Source organism: Cimex lectularius, unplaced genomic scaffold (assembly GCF_000648675.2).
Source record: "Cimex lectularius strain Harlan isolate CLEC.00 unplaced genomic scaffold, Clec_2.1 scaffold116, whole genome shotgun sequence".
NCBI classification, from domain to species: Eukaryota; Metazoa; Arthropoda; class Insecta; order Hemiptera; family Cimicidae; genus Cimex; species Cimex lectularius.
Genome location: NW_019392765.1, coordinates 2017909 through 2031896, shown reverse-complemented (window position 1 = coordinate 2031896; position 13988 = coordinate 2017909). Strand labels below are relative to the sequence as shown.

The window sequence follows — 13988 nt, the reverse complement described above, 5'->3', positions numbered from 1 at the left end:
TGCGGATTTAGATCATCGTCGGGTTTTTCCCTATGCGTTATTTGAGAACGATCAACGTTGGCAATGACGTCGAAAGCTTGAACCTAAATTATTCCAGAGAGGCGTTTTGCCATTTACATAAAATTTACCTTAGATGTATCACTTGCTTGGAAGACGCTAACGACTCATTTTCAAAAGATTGCGTCGTGCAATGAAGTCAAAGTGATTGAGACTAAACATTAAATTTCTTGTTTGTTTTAATGATGTTCATTTCGAGAGATTGTACGGGAACGTGTAATGATTTTAAACCGGAGTGCTTTGAATAAAAAGAAATTGGATCATTTTTTTACATGACAACCTCCTCAAGTCGTAAAGTTTTGTTGCCCAGAAAATAATACGAAGATGCTGAGCAACATAATCAGTCTACAATGAAATTTCAAATTACAACTAATAATCATAAAGTTAATATATTTTTGCTATAGGCAACGCCACTGATATATCATGTTGTTAATGAACAATATTTATTAATAAAATGTATGTATACATAAGAACATAATTTTGTATCTTTAAGAATTTCCCATTGAATATGGCGTGAGCCGAAACGCGTTTAGCCTAGGTCCTATGGCGAGGGGCTTAACGAGCGTACAGACTTATGATATGTCGTATTCCAACCGTAAGCCGAATTTGGTGAATCTCTTGCGCCACTCATTGCCTAATTTTTGTTTGTTTGTTGAAGTTTTGAAGAACATCACTAGTAAAGTGTTCTATTATGCAACTGCAACAAACCACAACAGGCCGTGGGAACGGATGGTCGAACCGTACTGAGGCTTGTCATCCGTCAAGGACCAAGTCTTTGATGTCGGCAAGCCACACCCCGTGGGAACAAGGGTGAAGCATAAACCAGCAAGGCAATACGGACCGATAAAATGGTGAAGCGTCGACCACTGACTCGCAGACCATCAAGCATCACCTATATAGCAATTATTTAGGGAATGATTAATATCAGCCTTCAGTGTTATAATTTTATATTAAAACGCCAATTTAAAAAACTCTAAAATAAGCTTTAGGTAGGTAGGCACGTTTTCGCCTCATCTTCACATACGTGTTTTCCGGGCGAGGGTGTAGCGCGCACCGTGGTGGGTCACCACTTAACAGTGAAAAGAGGCGTTCACAAGGCCATCTGCAACTCTGCCTGAATAGATCTATTGCGCTCCTCTGGTTTTTATAACTCACTGGCCAGCTTCAGGTTGTTAATTAGCCTTCATAGTTTGCCAGCGGCTCTTTCTTGTCCTAGTTGCAAAAACCTGCACCTGTTCTGCGGCCTCCTCCTCTTCCTGGCAGTATCTGCACAGTGTTTCTTGTCTGTACTTCTATCCGGTGCATGTGTTTTCTTATGTGGCAATGACCTGGCAGGAGACAAATACCATCTATGGCGGGTAGACCTCCGGGCAGGAGGGGTCTGAGAATCCCCGGAGACACCCGTTACTCGTAGGGGATAGCCTGACCACCTCTCCCCCTGAATACGCCCTTGTGGAGAAGGGTATCTGAAAATCAACAGCTCCTATCCGAGATGTGTGCCGGGCGGTCACACAGTCCTACATACGTTCCTGGTCGGGATAGGTGGTCGATTCGTTCGACGCTTTAACGGCCATCTCATTTCTTTTATCCACCCAGAGGAGCCATAAATGTGGGATTACGGTGACAATGGGTGGTACAATATGGCCTAGGCGGGGGTTGCAACCTGAAAAGGTGAGCCTCGTGTCTTCAGTCATTTCCCTTTCTCAATCCAGGTCCTACGGGATACTTCCTTGAGACCTATCATAACCATTGGTATCCAGGCGCACCATAATGGTGTAGCCTTGAAAGCGTGGCACCCTCTCTAAAGCACAAGCTAGATTCGTGTCAGCAGCGGACGGTGGGTACTGCATCAGAGGAATGCGTAGGTTAGGGTACCAGATCCTGTCTGCATAGATGGGGAGGGTGCATAACCATCTGAACTACGGGGTAGCAGAAATCCGGAGGTTTCGACGCTAGCGGAGCCCCTATACCCAGAGAAATAGAGTAGTCTTCTCTATCTAGGGAGTGCGTTGGGATACTTGGCTGATGCATTTGGGCCACTTTTGTCGGTTCCCATTACGAGCGGCACTGGTTAAGTGCACAACGTTAACCACCCCCTCGGAAGGGGCAAGCGGGAGAAGTCGGCATGTCTATTAGTCTGTGGATTTGTGGGCTTCTACACCGAACCTCGCGGAAGAAGCACATTTTCGCGCGCGGAGGTGAGTCTCTCCTAACTTGAGAATCTAAACGTGTGATAAGGCCGGAAGGCTAGGTGCGCACACTAAAGAACCTCAATGATATAAGACAACGCTCACGGGGGTAGCAGAAAATGTTCCAAGTCCAAACCCTGCTAAATTACCAAATGGACTCGTAGTAGCTTAGACTGGCAAGAACTTAGTGTGAACCTATAACTCAGGGGTACCATTATCGGTTTCCTTCCCAGGACAGATGTTCCCATCTTTACTCATGGGCGTTGAGACCCATGAGGATCTTGAACGTTCGGACTTATCCCCAAGGGGACTTCTCAGACGCCTAGTGTTGTCGAAAGAACACCAGGAAGATTTTTACATGCATGAACTTGTCACATCCCTTGGCCAGCGAGGTGGTGCAATACTAGCCAAGTTCAGAAGTGCCCTGATTGGGGCACATCCATACTGTGCCTTAAAAAAGGCAGTTTTGTGATTTCCAGCACAGCCTTTTAGCCGTGCCTTTCACAACCCCCGAACAGATAGAGAAGGCACTCTAGCTCCAACACCGGTTGGCTGGTACCCTCCAGCTAAGATAAATTTGTTTACAAACCACGCCACCACGAGTCCAACCTCAATTAGTAGAGCCGCTTGGATACTCTACTCCCGTGGTTCAGTATTACTTTTAAGGTGGGACTGATCGCCCACCCGGGAGGTCATACGAACTCCCTACTGATGCACCCGTTACCTGAGGGGTGCGGGTTCAGTAACCCAGGAATCCTCTGCCAAAGCAGAGGGGGAGGGAGGGAAAAGGAAAGGGGTAGGAAAGGTAAGAAAGGTAATAGGTCTCCATCATTGGTTACCCCCAGGCACCAGGGTTGATGGCCCCTGTGAGTAGTCCTTCCCAGGACAGTGTTCCTCTAAGGGGTGGTTAGACATTCCACTTTAAACAAAACCGCGGCCGGAGCGAATCCGGTAGTTTACGCTGGACGAGCCCCAATACTCTGGGAGATCTAGGGAGCTCGGCGGGACGACCCGATAATATTGAATTTACAGTGGTCCATATATTTGTCACACAACTTTTTAAACAAAAATCTATTATCGTATTCATGGCCTTAGACTCACACTCCGTCGATATTTCTGGTGTCCGATTTGTATCTGGATATTAATTCGTTGCCAGGTTGGGCAATAATATATAAAATAAATTTAATTATAGTACATTGGTTTTAAATTTCATTGCAAGAGGAATCAACATTTTTCTGTAAAAACATTCATTTGGAAAGACTTAACATAAAGAGTTAGTATTGCATAGTAGTATCAAATTGGTAATACGAAAAATCGAGGTTTTCTGTCAAATTAAAAAAGCCCTTTTCAAGCATAGTCATGAGATATCTGGCGTATAATTTAAAAGAACTATAGTCTAATTTTAAAAACATTTATATTAGGCCGTTGATGACGAATTGTTTGGCAAACAAATAAAAGCAATTATGTTTGCCATAAAATGAGAAATAAATCAAATTTGCTATTACATATTTAAAAAGGGGAAGACAACATTATATAACATTAGTAAAACAAGCGTGTGGCTCTTTTTACATAACATTAATTAATCTCCAAGAAATGTTTTACAGGAGCAAATATTTTTCGGGTTGACGTCGTCAGATAGCTAACAACAATAAAGTGACTCTAGATATGTAAAACGCCCCTAAACAAACTGTAAGCCGGCGGGTTTTGAAATAATTTACCGGCGAGCAGTGTGAATACGATTCAATCTGCTCTTTCACAATTGAGTTTATAGATAGCAATAAAGCCCCTTGAAATGGGGGTCGATCCGTCTCCTCTGGCTTCGCTCTTCTCTACCAGCTCCAATAAAAACACTTTCTAAACCGGGCTTTAGGAAGCAATGTGCAACGCAAATCACAACACATCATTTTTCAATATATTCGATATACAAAAATGCTAGAATATTTGTATAAATACTAATGATCTTCATGATTAAAATAGTGGCGTTTAAATAGTTTATAGTACCACTTTTTAAAAATGAAAATAAAAGTAATATTTGTAATTATAGGCCAACCTGCTGTAGGCAAAATTTTTGAAAGAATTCCTTAAACTCAAAATTTAAAAACTTTATTGTTCCAAATCAGCATGGTTTTCATTCACAAATATCTACATTAACCAATTTACTAATATTTAAGATAATAAATTACAATCTTTTTCTGTAGGACTACAAGTTGATCGTATTTACACTGACTTTTCAAAAGCTATTGATAGTGTTGATCATACGATTTTCCTACATAAATTACGAAAATTAGACATTCTTGGTAATTTAAATAATCGGTATTGTCGCATAGTTTTCTAGCAACTTCTGTAGTTCCTCAAGGGTCGCACATAGGGCCTTTTATTTTTAAAATCTATATAAACGATATCTCAGCTTCTTTTCCATCAGCGTTATGACCCTACTTTGCGCAGATGATTTAAAAGTATTTTTAAAAATGAATTCTGTTTCTGATTTCTTACAACTTCAACATGCCTTAATAAAACCTAAAAATGGTGTTCAATGAATAATTATAATTTAAATTCTGACAAATTTTTAGTTATGACTTTCCATAAAATAAAATACGCTGTCAAATTTAAACGATTCTACTACATAAATTACAAAAATTGGGCTTACATGGTATTTTAAATAATCGGTATTGTCGCATAGTTTTCTGGCAACTTCTGTAGTTCCTCAAGGGTCGCACATAGGGCCTTTTCTTTTTAAAATCTATATAAACGATATCTCAGATTCTTTTCCATCCGTTATGACCCACTTTTGACAGATGATATAAAAATATTCTTAAAAATTAATTCTATTTCTGATTGGAACAACTTACAACTTAGAACTTACACCAATACAACAACTACAACTACACCACAACTTACAACTTCACCACGCCTTAATAAAACTTAATAATTGGTTTTCAACGAATAATTATAATTTAAATTCTGACAAATTTCAGTTATGATTTTCCATAAAATTAAATATCCTGTCAAATTCACTAATTTCGTGGTCCGCTTGACCAATTAATATATTACAATTAATTAAAGTTTTTCGTTGAGATAAAAAAAGTCAATGTCACGAGCGGGATTCGAACCTACGATCTTCGGCTTGATGCGCCGCTGTTCTACCACTTGAGCTATCGTGACCTCGATCCACTCGGACACCAACTTCCCATCTCAACCGCACTTTTTTTTTTAATTTTCCCTCCTTTTTGCCATTTTTCAAATGTCGTGTAATCAGATTGGATCCTCGACCTGATCTACACGGAGGCCAACATTGTTACTTTTGATGCTATTTATTTTTATTGAAGTTATATACAATAGTAGCCATTAAATTTTTTGAGTTCTCTTTGTTGGCTGGTTTGTACAACATACGTGACATCAAAAGTCTGATCGAAAAAACATGAAAAGGTACCATCAGCGACATTTGGCGGAGGGTTTATCATGTTCTGGGAGGTCATTTCTTGGGTGACACAAACCGAGTACCAATCCAAGGCGGCCTTGAATGTCTTAAGATATGTGGTTATGCATGATCGGCCACATAAGGCAACATGTGTTTTTAAGTACCCGAACACCTGAAATCCATACCTGTCTATGGCCAGCAACCTTCCCCAAAGGAACACATTTGGGATAACTGCAAAAGAAAGGTTCGGATTAGATTATTTCTGTTATTTTATTTTGTTACTTTTTTAAATGAATAAATTCGCAAAAGTTTCATTTATTAGTTTGCTAATTGGGCAAAAAATGTACGCTTAAAAGCAGCCATTATTGCCCCTGGAGGAAAGCGTGGAAGTCAGGGGAATTCTGAACATGCCAGTGAAATGAAATGAATGAAGAGGCTTTCGTCCCGTACCAAGAGTAATTGGGCAAATCAGCTTAGATTCTCCCCTTGAAAGGTCTGTAGGTTTAAGAAAGGGAAAGGTCTTTCGTTCAAATCGAAACAAAACCGACTCAAACTATATCAATTCGATAGATTTGTTTTCATCGTAGCCCCTCTTTTTATTAAGATTAATTTCATCTTTATTAAATTAATTAATTGAAAAATGTTAATTGGTCAATCAAACCACGAACTATAATGGACTTATTAAATTAATTGTTTAACAAACCAGACGTTAAAAACAAAAACAATTCGAATATTGCAATATGTGATTTTTATATTAAAATCCATTTGTTTTTCAGGAAATCAGAAGATTAAATAAAGTTCGTTTGAAGTATACAGGAACTTGATTTAGAGAGGAAAGTCAATGACCATATTGCTCTATTTGACGATTTCATAGACTGGAAAGAAAACAATTCGCCTGAAATTTATCCGACGAATCAGCAATGGCCTCTCCCTGCTTATAACCTAAGCGCAGCTAACAGATTAAGGCCGAGTTGACACGGGTAAAAAGAAAGAACACATAAATAAAAAGAGAAGGAAGGTTAAGAAACACGTCGGTCCTTGTCCAATGAGGGGTCGAAAAGGGAAAATGTCATACTGACAAGACTACGCATAGGGCATACAAGAATAACGCACCGGTACCTTCTGGCTGGAAAGCGACCGCGTAGGTATCCGTCATGCAAGGATAGAACAACGTAGCATTTTTCAATTGCAGAAGCCTCGATTTATTTAGCCAATATTTTGGTATTTCTTTGGACCTGTGCATAGTCTTGGGGGAAGGCGTGCACAGATCGCTGTTCGGGTTCCTCAGGGCTGTAGGGATTTTTAAATATGTACAGTGTTTGTTTTGTGTTTATGTTTAATTTATTAGAATAATCAAGTTATCAGGTTAAGTAATTTATCAGCGTGAAAGGAAGGGGTTGTTTAACCCCACCCCGAGGAATATCAAGTACTCTGAAATTTCTGGTGATAGTACACCCTATTTGCAGCAACTTGCAACGTATAGTCCTTATGCCTATCTTCAGCCCCTTACGAATTGTTTTTCCATGCAAACGCTACCTTACTTGAGAAAAACATAAATATCTATCATCAGGATGCCACAGTCATTGGGGTTAAGCTTCTCGTAATTTTTGTATTATCATTGTATATTATGTTTATTAATATTGTTTATATTATAACATATTATTAGAGTGAATAAAATAATGTTAAACTATTTTACCAATTAAATTAGATGGTTTAAGAAGCAAGTTAGTACGTAGGTAAAGTAAGTAAGTAAAGTAAATAAAGTGAGTAATTACTGTGAGTAGGAACTATCTTTTTAAAAAGGATTGAAAATGCCAAAAAGTGGCCATATTTTAACCCTGAGGAATATAGAGCACTCAGGGGTAGTGTCAATGTAATTTAATAGTGTGAATGAAGTCGATAATCGTCAGTTACCCTGAGGAATAACGAATGATCTGGGAAATGTGGGAATGAAATTTATTAGCGTGAATGTAAGGGCATATCCCCAAAAACCCTGAGGAATGTCGAGTACTCTGAGGAAGTTTGAATATAGTCTGGTGTGAACGAAGGTGTGTTTTATTTTATTTTGTTTATTATTATATATTATTTTGTTTATTTTAACCCTGAGGAATAAAGAGCGCTCTGGGGTAGTGTCAATGTAATTTAATAGTGTGAATGAAGGGGGGGGGGAATCCTCAAATACCCCGATGAATATCGAGTACTCAGGAGTAGTGTGACTGTACTCTGGTGCGTGAATGTAATTTATTAGCGCGAATGAAATGACATATCCCCAAAACGACTAAGGAATATCGAGTACTCTGGCGTAGTGGGAATGTAATTTATTAGTGTGAATGAAGTCGATAATCGTCAGTTACCCCGGGGAATAACGAATGCTCTGGGGAATGTGAGTGACTGTGGGAATGTAATCTATTAGCGTGAATGTGAGGGCATATCCCCAGAAACCCTGAGGAATATTGAGTACTCTGAGGAAGTGTGAATATAGTCTGGTGTGTGAATGTAATTTATTAACGTGAATGAAATGGGTAATCCTCAATTATACCGAGGAATGTCGAATACTCTGGGGAGGGTGAATGACTGTGAGAATGTAATTTATTAGCGTCAATGTAAGGTCATATCTCCAACAGCCCTGAGGAATATCGAATACTCTGGGGCTGAGTGAATGTAGTCTGGTGTGAGAATGTTATTTATTAGCGTGAATGTAAAGGCATTATCGCCAAAAACCCTGAGGAATATCGAGTACTTTGGAGTTGTGTGAATGTAATTTATTAGTGGGAATAAAAAGGGTAATCCCCAATTACCTCGAGGAGTATCGAATAATCTGGGGATGGTGAATGAATTTGGAATGTAATTTATTAGTGTGAATGAAGGGGCTTACTATGGGTTAGTTTGAATGCTAACCAGATCATCATGTTTTATCTTTCTCTTTGCTTCCGTTTATTTCTGTTTTTATTTGTGTTTTCTATTGACGAGGTCTGAGGTAAAGAGAGAATATAGCAATAGAAGAGTCCCCACCTTTTCAATTTTCCCTCCTTTTTGCCATTTCCCAAATGTCGTGTAAGATGGGAAGTTAGTGTCCGAGCGGATCGAGGACACGATAGCTCAAGTGGTAGAGCAGCGGCGTATCTACCGAAGATCGTGGGTTCGAATCCCGGTCGTGCCATTGACTTTTCTATCTCAACTAAAAACCTTAATTAATTGTAATATATTAAATGGTCAAGCGGACCACGAAATTAGTGAATTTAAGGAATTACAAAAAAATGTTGTGTTGGATTATGTTATAATCGTATGTTTTAATGTTCAGATAGCCTAAATAGAAAAAAATAGACGTAAATTCCAGCATAAGATTAAAAGTTGACCTATTTTAGTTAAAATATATTGAAAATATTTTAATATTGTCTGTTATACCGAACTTTGTTTTCCGGTAGACCGACTAACCCGAACCAATTTTTTTCTTTGAGAAACCGCCTGCATCTGTAAGGAATAATGTAGACATGGTGCTGTTTTCCTCCTGGAAGGCCTTGGTGACGCGGGAAACTAATTGCACCTGATGCTACATTAATCACCGTGTTCTCTGGGCCCATTGCTCCGAAATGATAAAAATCATTTAAACAAAACGAAAAAGAATTATTAAAAGGTGAGTCGCATTGCAAGAGTTTTTTCATCCCCGATCATTTGAAATGAACCAATAAACATATTGTTACTAACCGGACGGTGAGGTTTATTTAAATAATGCCGAAAATAAAAAAAAAATAAAAAAAATGAATACAGGATCTTATATCTTTAAACCGGTCTCAAAAGCTAGTAGCCTCTTATGCCCTTTGTAAACAACAAGTAGGATATGGCATTGGATTCTGGGCGTGCTTCAAAAGATTTTCCAACGTCAAAATTATCTTTGAGAGTCATTCTTGGACTGGGATTCTTTAACTTGAAACAGCTCAATATAATTACAGTTCTTGGATCCTGTAAACTATAAAAACAGTTTGAGACCATAGAGACAAGTTTAAAACTCTTATCCCGCATCATGAAGGCTCAAGGCGCAAGACAAAATTCTCTACACACAAGCACCGCACAAAACTTTTTGAGCATTCAAGTTTGTAGCTAATGCTAGCGGGTAGCGCAAGATGTGCGACCTAATTAAATTTAAAATCAAGCAGGATTTAAAAAAAAAAAGCCAAAACTTGCTTCTTGAACCATGTAATTTAATTGTTAAAATAGTTTAAAGTTATTTTATTCACTCTAATAATAGTTTATAATATTATAAACAATATTAATAAACATATATACAATAATAATACAAAAATGACGAGGAGCTTATCCCCAATGACTCCGAGGAATATCCAATAATACGGGTAGTGAGCACGAAGGTGAGTTTTATTTTATTTTGTTTATTATTATATATTATTTTGCCTATTTTAAAAGCGTGAATTTTCCAATAGCCCCGATGAATATCGGTACTCAGGGGTAGTGTGACTGTCTATGGTGGGTGAATGTAATGGAAGGACATATCCCCAAAAACAACGTGGGATATCGAGTACTCTGGCGTAGTGGGAATGTAATTTATTGGCGTGAATGTAAGGGCATATTCCCAAAAACTCTGAGGAATATTGTGAACTCTGAGGAAGTGTGAATATAGTCTGGTGTGTGAATGTAATTTATTAACGTGAATGAAATGGATAATCCTCAATTATCCCGAGCAATATCGAATACTCTGGGGAGTGTGGATGAATGTGGGAATGTAATTTATTAGCGTGACTGTAAGGGCATATCTCCAATAGCCCTGAGGAATATCGAATACTCTGGGGCAGTGTGAATGTAGTCTAGCGTGCGAAAGTAATTTATTAGCGTGAATGTAAGGGCATATCCCCAAAAACCCTGAGGAATATCGAGTACTTTGGAGTAGTGTGATTGAAATTTATTAGGGGGAATGAAATGGGTAATCCTCAATTACCCAGAGGAATATCGAATACTCTTGGGATTGTGTATGAATATGAAAATGTAATTTATTAGTGTGAACGAAGGGTCTTACTGTAGGTTACTGTGAAGGCTAACGAGACTATCATGTTTTTATCTTTCTCTTTGTTTCCATTTATTTCTGTTTTTTATTTCTGTTATTTTATTTACGAGGCCCTGTGGTAGAGAAAGACTATAGCAATAGAAGAGTTGGTTACCGTTTTATAACAAAACATCAAAACCTGGCTGGAGGAATAGAAAAAAAGAACAGTAGTAGAAGAAAAAGAATTAAAAATAATTAGTAAGTTTAAATCGCAAGTGAGAAAAGAAATAGAGTCTAGAAACTCAAAGAAGGAGATGGTAACGATGACTCATTTAGTTTATCTGCCCTAAAACAAAAACAAAAATTGAATACATATAAACAATAATATTACCTACTAAAAAAAGTAAATAAGACGTCTTTAAACACGCGACTTTATCAATTATGTGGGTTACACTAAACCAAGTGGTTATAGTAACTAGCTCAGTTGCTCGTCTGGCGCGGTAGCAGCTTAGATGCATAAATAGTATTTTAACTAATTATGTAATATGACGCAGTTGTTTGATTTGCCGAAAATTACAACAATAACTGAAGACGACGTGACCATGTAAAAAATGGTCAAACCATGAAACTGTGACACCAGCTGGTGGCGCAGGAAAAATGATAAAATTTCATCTCTCTGAGCTATTTAGAAAGTGTTAATTCATAAATCAAATATATGAAGCTTCATGAAATTCAGTATGTGATTCTTTCAAAAATATACGATTTTTTTAAAAGTTTTGTATACGAAATTTTTTCTTGCGAAAAGAATATCAAGATAAAATTATATGAGGGTTAAGACAAACAAAAAAAGTCCGTTTTGCATCCGTCTGATACCTTTATTTTTATTGTCAACTGGCCATAAATGTTTGGCTTTAGTCGGGATCACGGCAGTGTGATAAGACATGTTTCTTAGCTCTAGGAGTCCGCTCAGTTGGAACAACTTTTTAAAATTTATTCATCAGCGACTTGACAACGATAAAATCGATTAAATGGCACGTTATTACTGAGAATTCAGCAAAAAAGCATTTAATGAGTGGCTTTTTTTTCAGAAATTTCAATTTACTAAAGAGCTGCTCAATCGTACACCTGAGTTTTCAGATCATTAGCTTCTATCAACTGCTCAATTTGCTGATTGTTCTTTTATGACTCCTTACAATAATAAACTTGTATTTACCTTTAACTATTTTCAAAGCACAAACTATAGTAATGAATTGCGTAAAATACAATTTAACGATGTTGCTTGTTCTGTTCTGACAAACCTCGCTGGTTTTGTCTATCAGACATATTCCGCATCCTTCCAACAATGGTAGGGTTCGATTGTCATTTTCTCAGTCGTGTTCCATTTTTGGCTAATCATTTACTGAAGGTGGTAAAAATGTAATTGCATCAGGGTAACAAAACCAGCGAGAACAGGGCAGGTCTATCAAGTTCATCACTCCACAAATTTCACAGACAGTTAAAATGTCGTTAATACTAACTATGCTACTACATTATTTTTCCTTTGCAAACTTTAATGCATTAAAGAGTAAACGTGGCAATTCATCGACACCCTAATTTTATTTTTAAATAGCTGGTTATTATCGACACGTCCTTTATAGTGGCACGTGGATGGCCATATCTCGCTAAATATTATTTATTGTGTCTATTGTCCATTATTCTGTTTAAATTGTCGAGTAAACAATTGTATAAAGTCCACATTTGAACAGATGTTTACTTTCAGCATATACATCCGCGTACCGTGTGTCACATCTCAAATTGCCTACCTTATCTTAAACAACTTTAACTATATTTAAACTCTTTTTACTTCCCCCTACGACCTACATTTCACCGATGTATCCCTCGATGTGTCTCCCACACCTCTTATACCACATCCTCTTTTTATTCATTTATGTTCATCTCTCTCACCCGCTCTTGCATTCTTTCTTAAGTAAAAAGTGCAATTACTTTCTAGACTACATATACACATAAAACAATGTAAAAGTATTAAAAAAATTTCCAGAATATCCTTAAAAATCACCTCTTATCCCGCTATGATCGATACTAAACATTCACTGTCGTAAATTATACTTTTTTTTAATATTACTATTTTGTGACTATAACTTTTATTTCCAGATTTATATTGACAATGTATAATCCCGTATTGTATTGAAAAAGTCTTTTTGTCCAATTATTGTAATTTATTTTTTAAATGCCCAATTATCCTGTTAACTAGAATATTTCTTTCAGAAGGCAAATAAAGCGTACATCATCATCACTCTCTCCCTCCTTCTCTGTCTTTAACCTCCAATCCCTCATCAACTCCTTAATATCTATTTATGATTTTCTGACTCTGCTTCTTCTTCTTCTCACTCACTCTCTCTCTCTCTCTCTATACAGGGTGAATTGCTACTCGTGCTACAAACTTCTCCAGTAGATTCTTCACCCTAAAATGAACAAAAAAGTTCATATTGTCCATGGTCCGATTCTCANTCTATCTACCTATCTACCTATTTATCTATCTCACCCTATATATATATCTATCTATCTATTTATCTATCTCTCCCTATCTCTATCTCTCTATTTACCTTTCTATTTATCTATCTACCTATCTCTATCTATCTCACCCTATCTCTATCTCTCTGTCTACCTTTCTATCTATCTATCTACCTACCTATATCTATCTATGTATCTATCTATTTATCTATCTCTATCTATCTATCTGTCTACCTCTATCAATTAAGCTTTCAAATAACATCTTGTTAGCAACTTACAAAAAAAGTCATAATCATATAAACGATTAATTAACAACTGAAAACAAAACCGCAATCAGAACTAAAATTCAACTACAATTATACAATTAAACTAACAGTTAACATAGAGGGACTTGGTTTGGATAAACAATATAGCACCAAACAATAAACACACGTCTCGTTAGGAAATTGTATACTTTCAGTTGTAGATTGTTAAATAATGATATTTATGTTGATTTTTTATATTATAAGTATTCGCAATAAGCATAATTTGTATATGGCATATGTCTCAACCTACGAATATAGTTATTCAAATCACAATCATATTTTTTTGTAAAGTTTATTATCTATCTGGGCTTTTCTACGCAGGATATAGTTGGTAATATGGTTTTAGAACAAAAGTTTGTCTGTTTCGATAAATTAATTTTTATTTGGGCCGTTGCCCTTTTGTTTAAACCGAGCTTTTCCCTTCTTTTTTCGATTTTAAAGCACCTGCAAACAAATATTTTAAAATTAAAATCCAGAGGTGTAAAGTTTTAATTTTAATTCGTCATAGCGTAAGA

The 13988-nt window shown here is 37.0% G+C and overlaps 1 protein-coding gene across 1 annotated transcript in view; it reads left to right on the top strand.

Moving 5' to 3' along the window:
• LOC106663694 (proton-associated sugar transporter A) overlaps positions 1–13988 on the top strand; it is a 57440-nt gene that overhangs the window by 19321 nt on the left and 24131 nt on the right. The window lies entirely within an intron of this gene.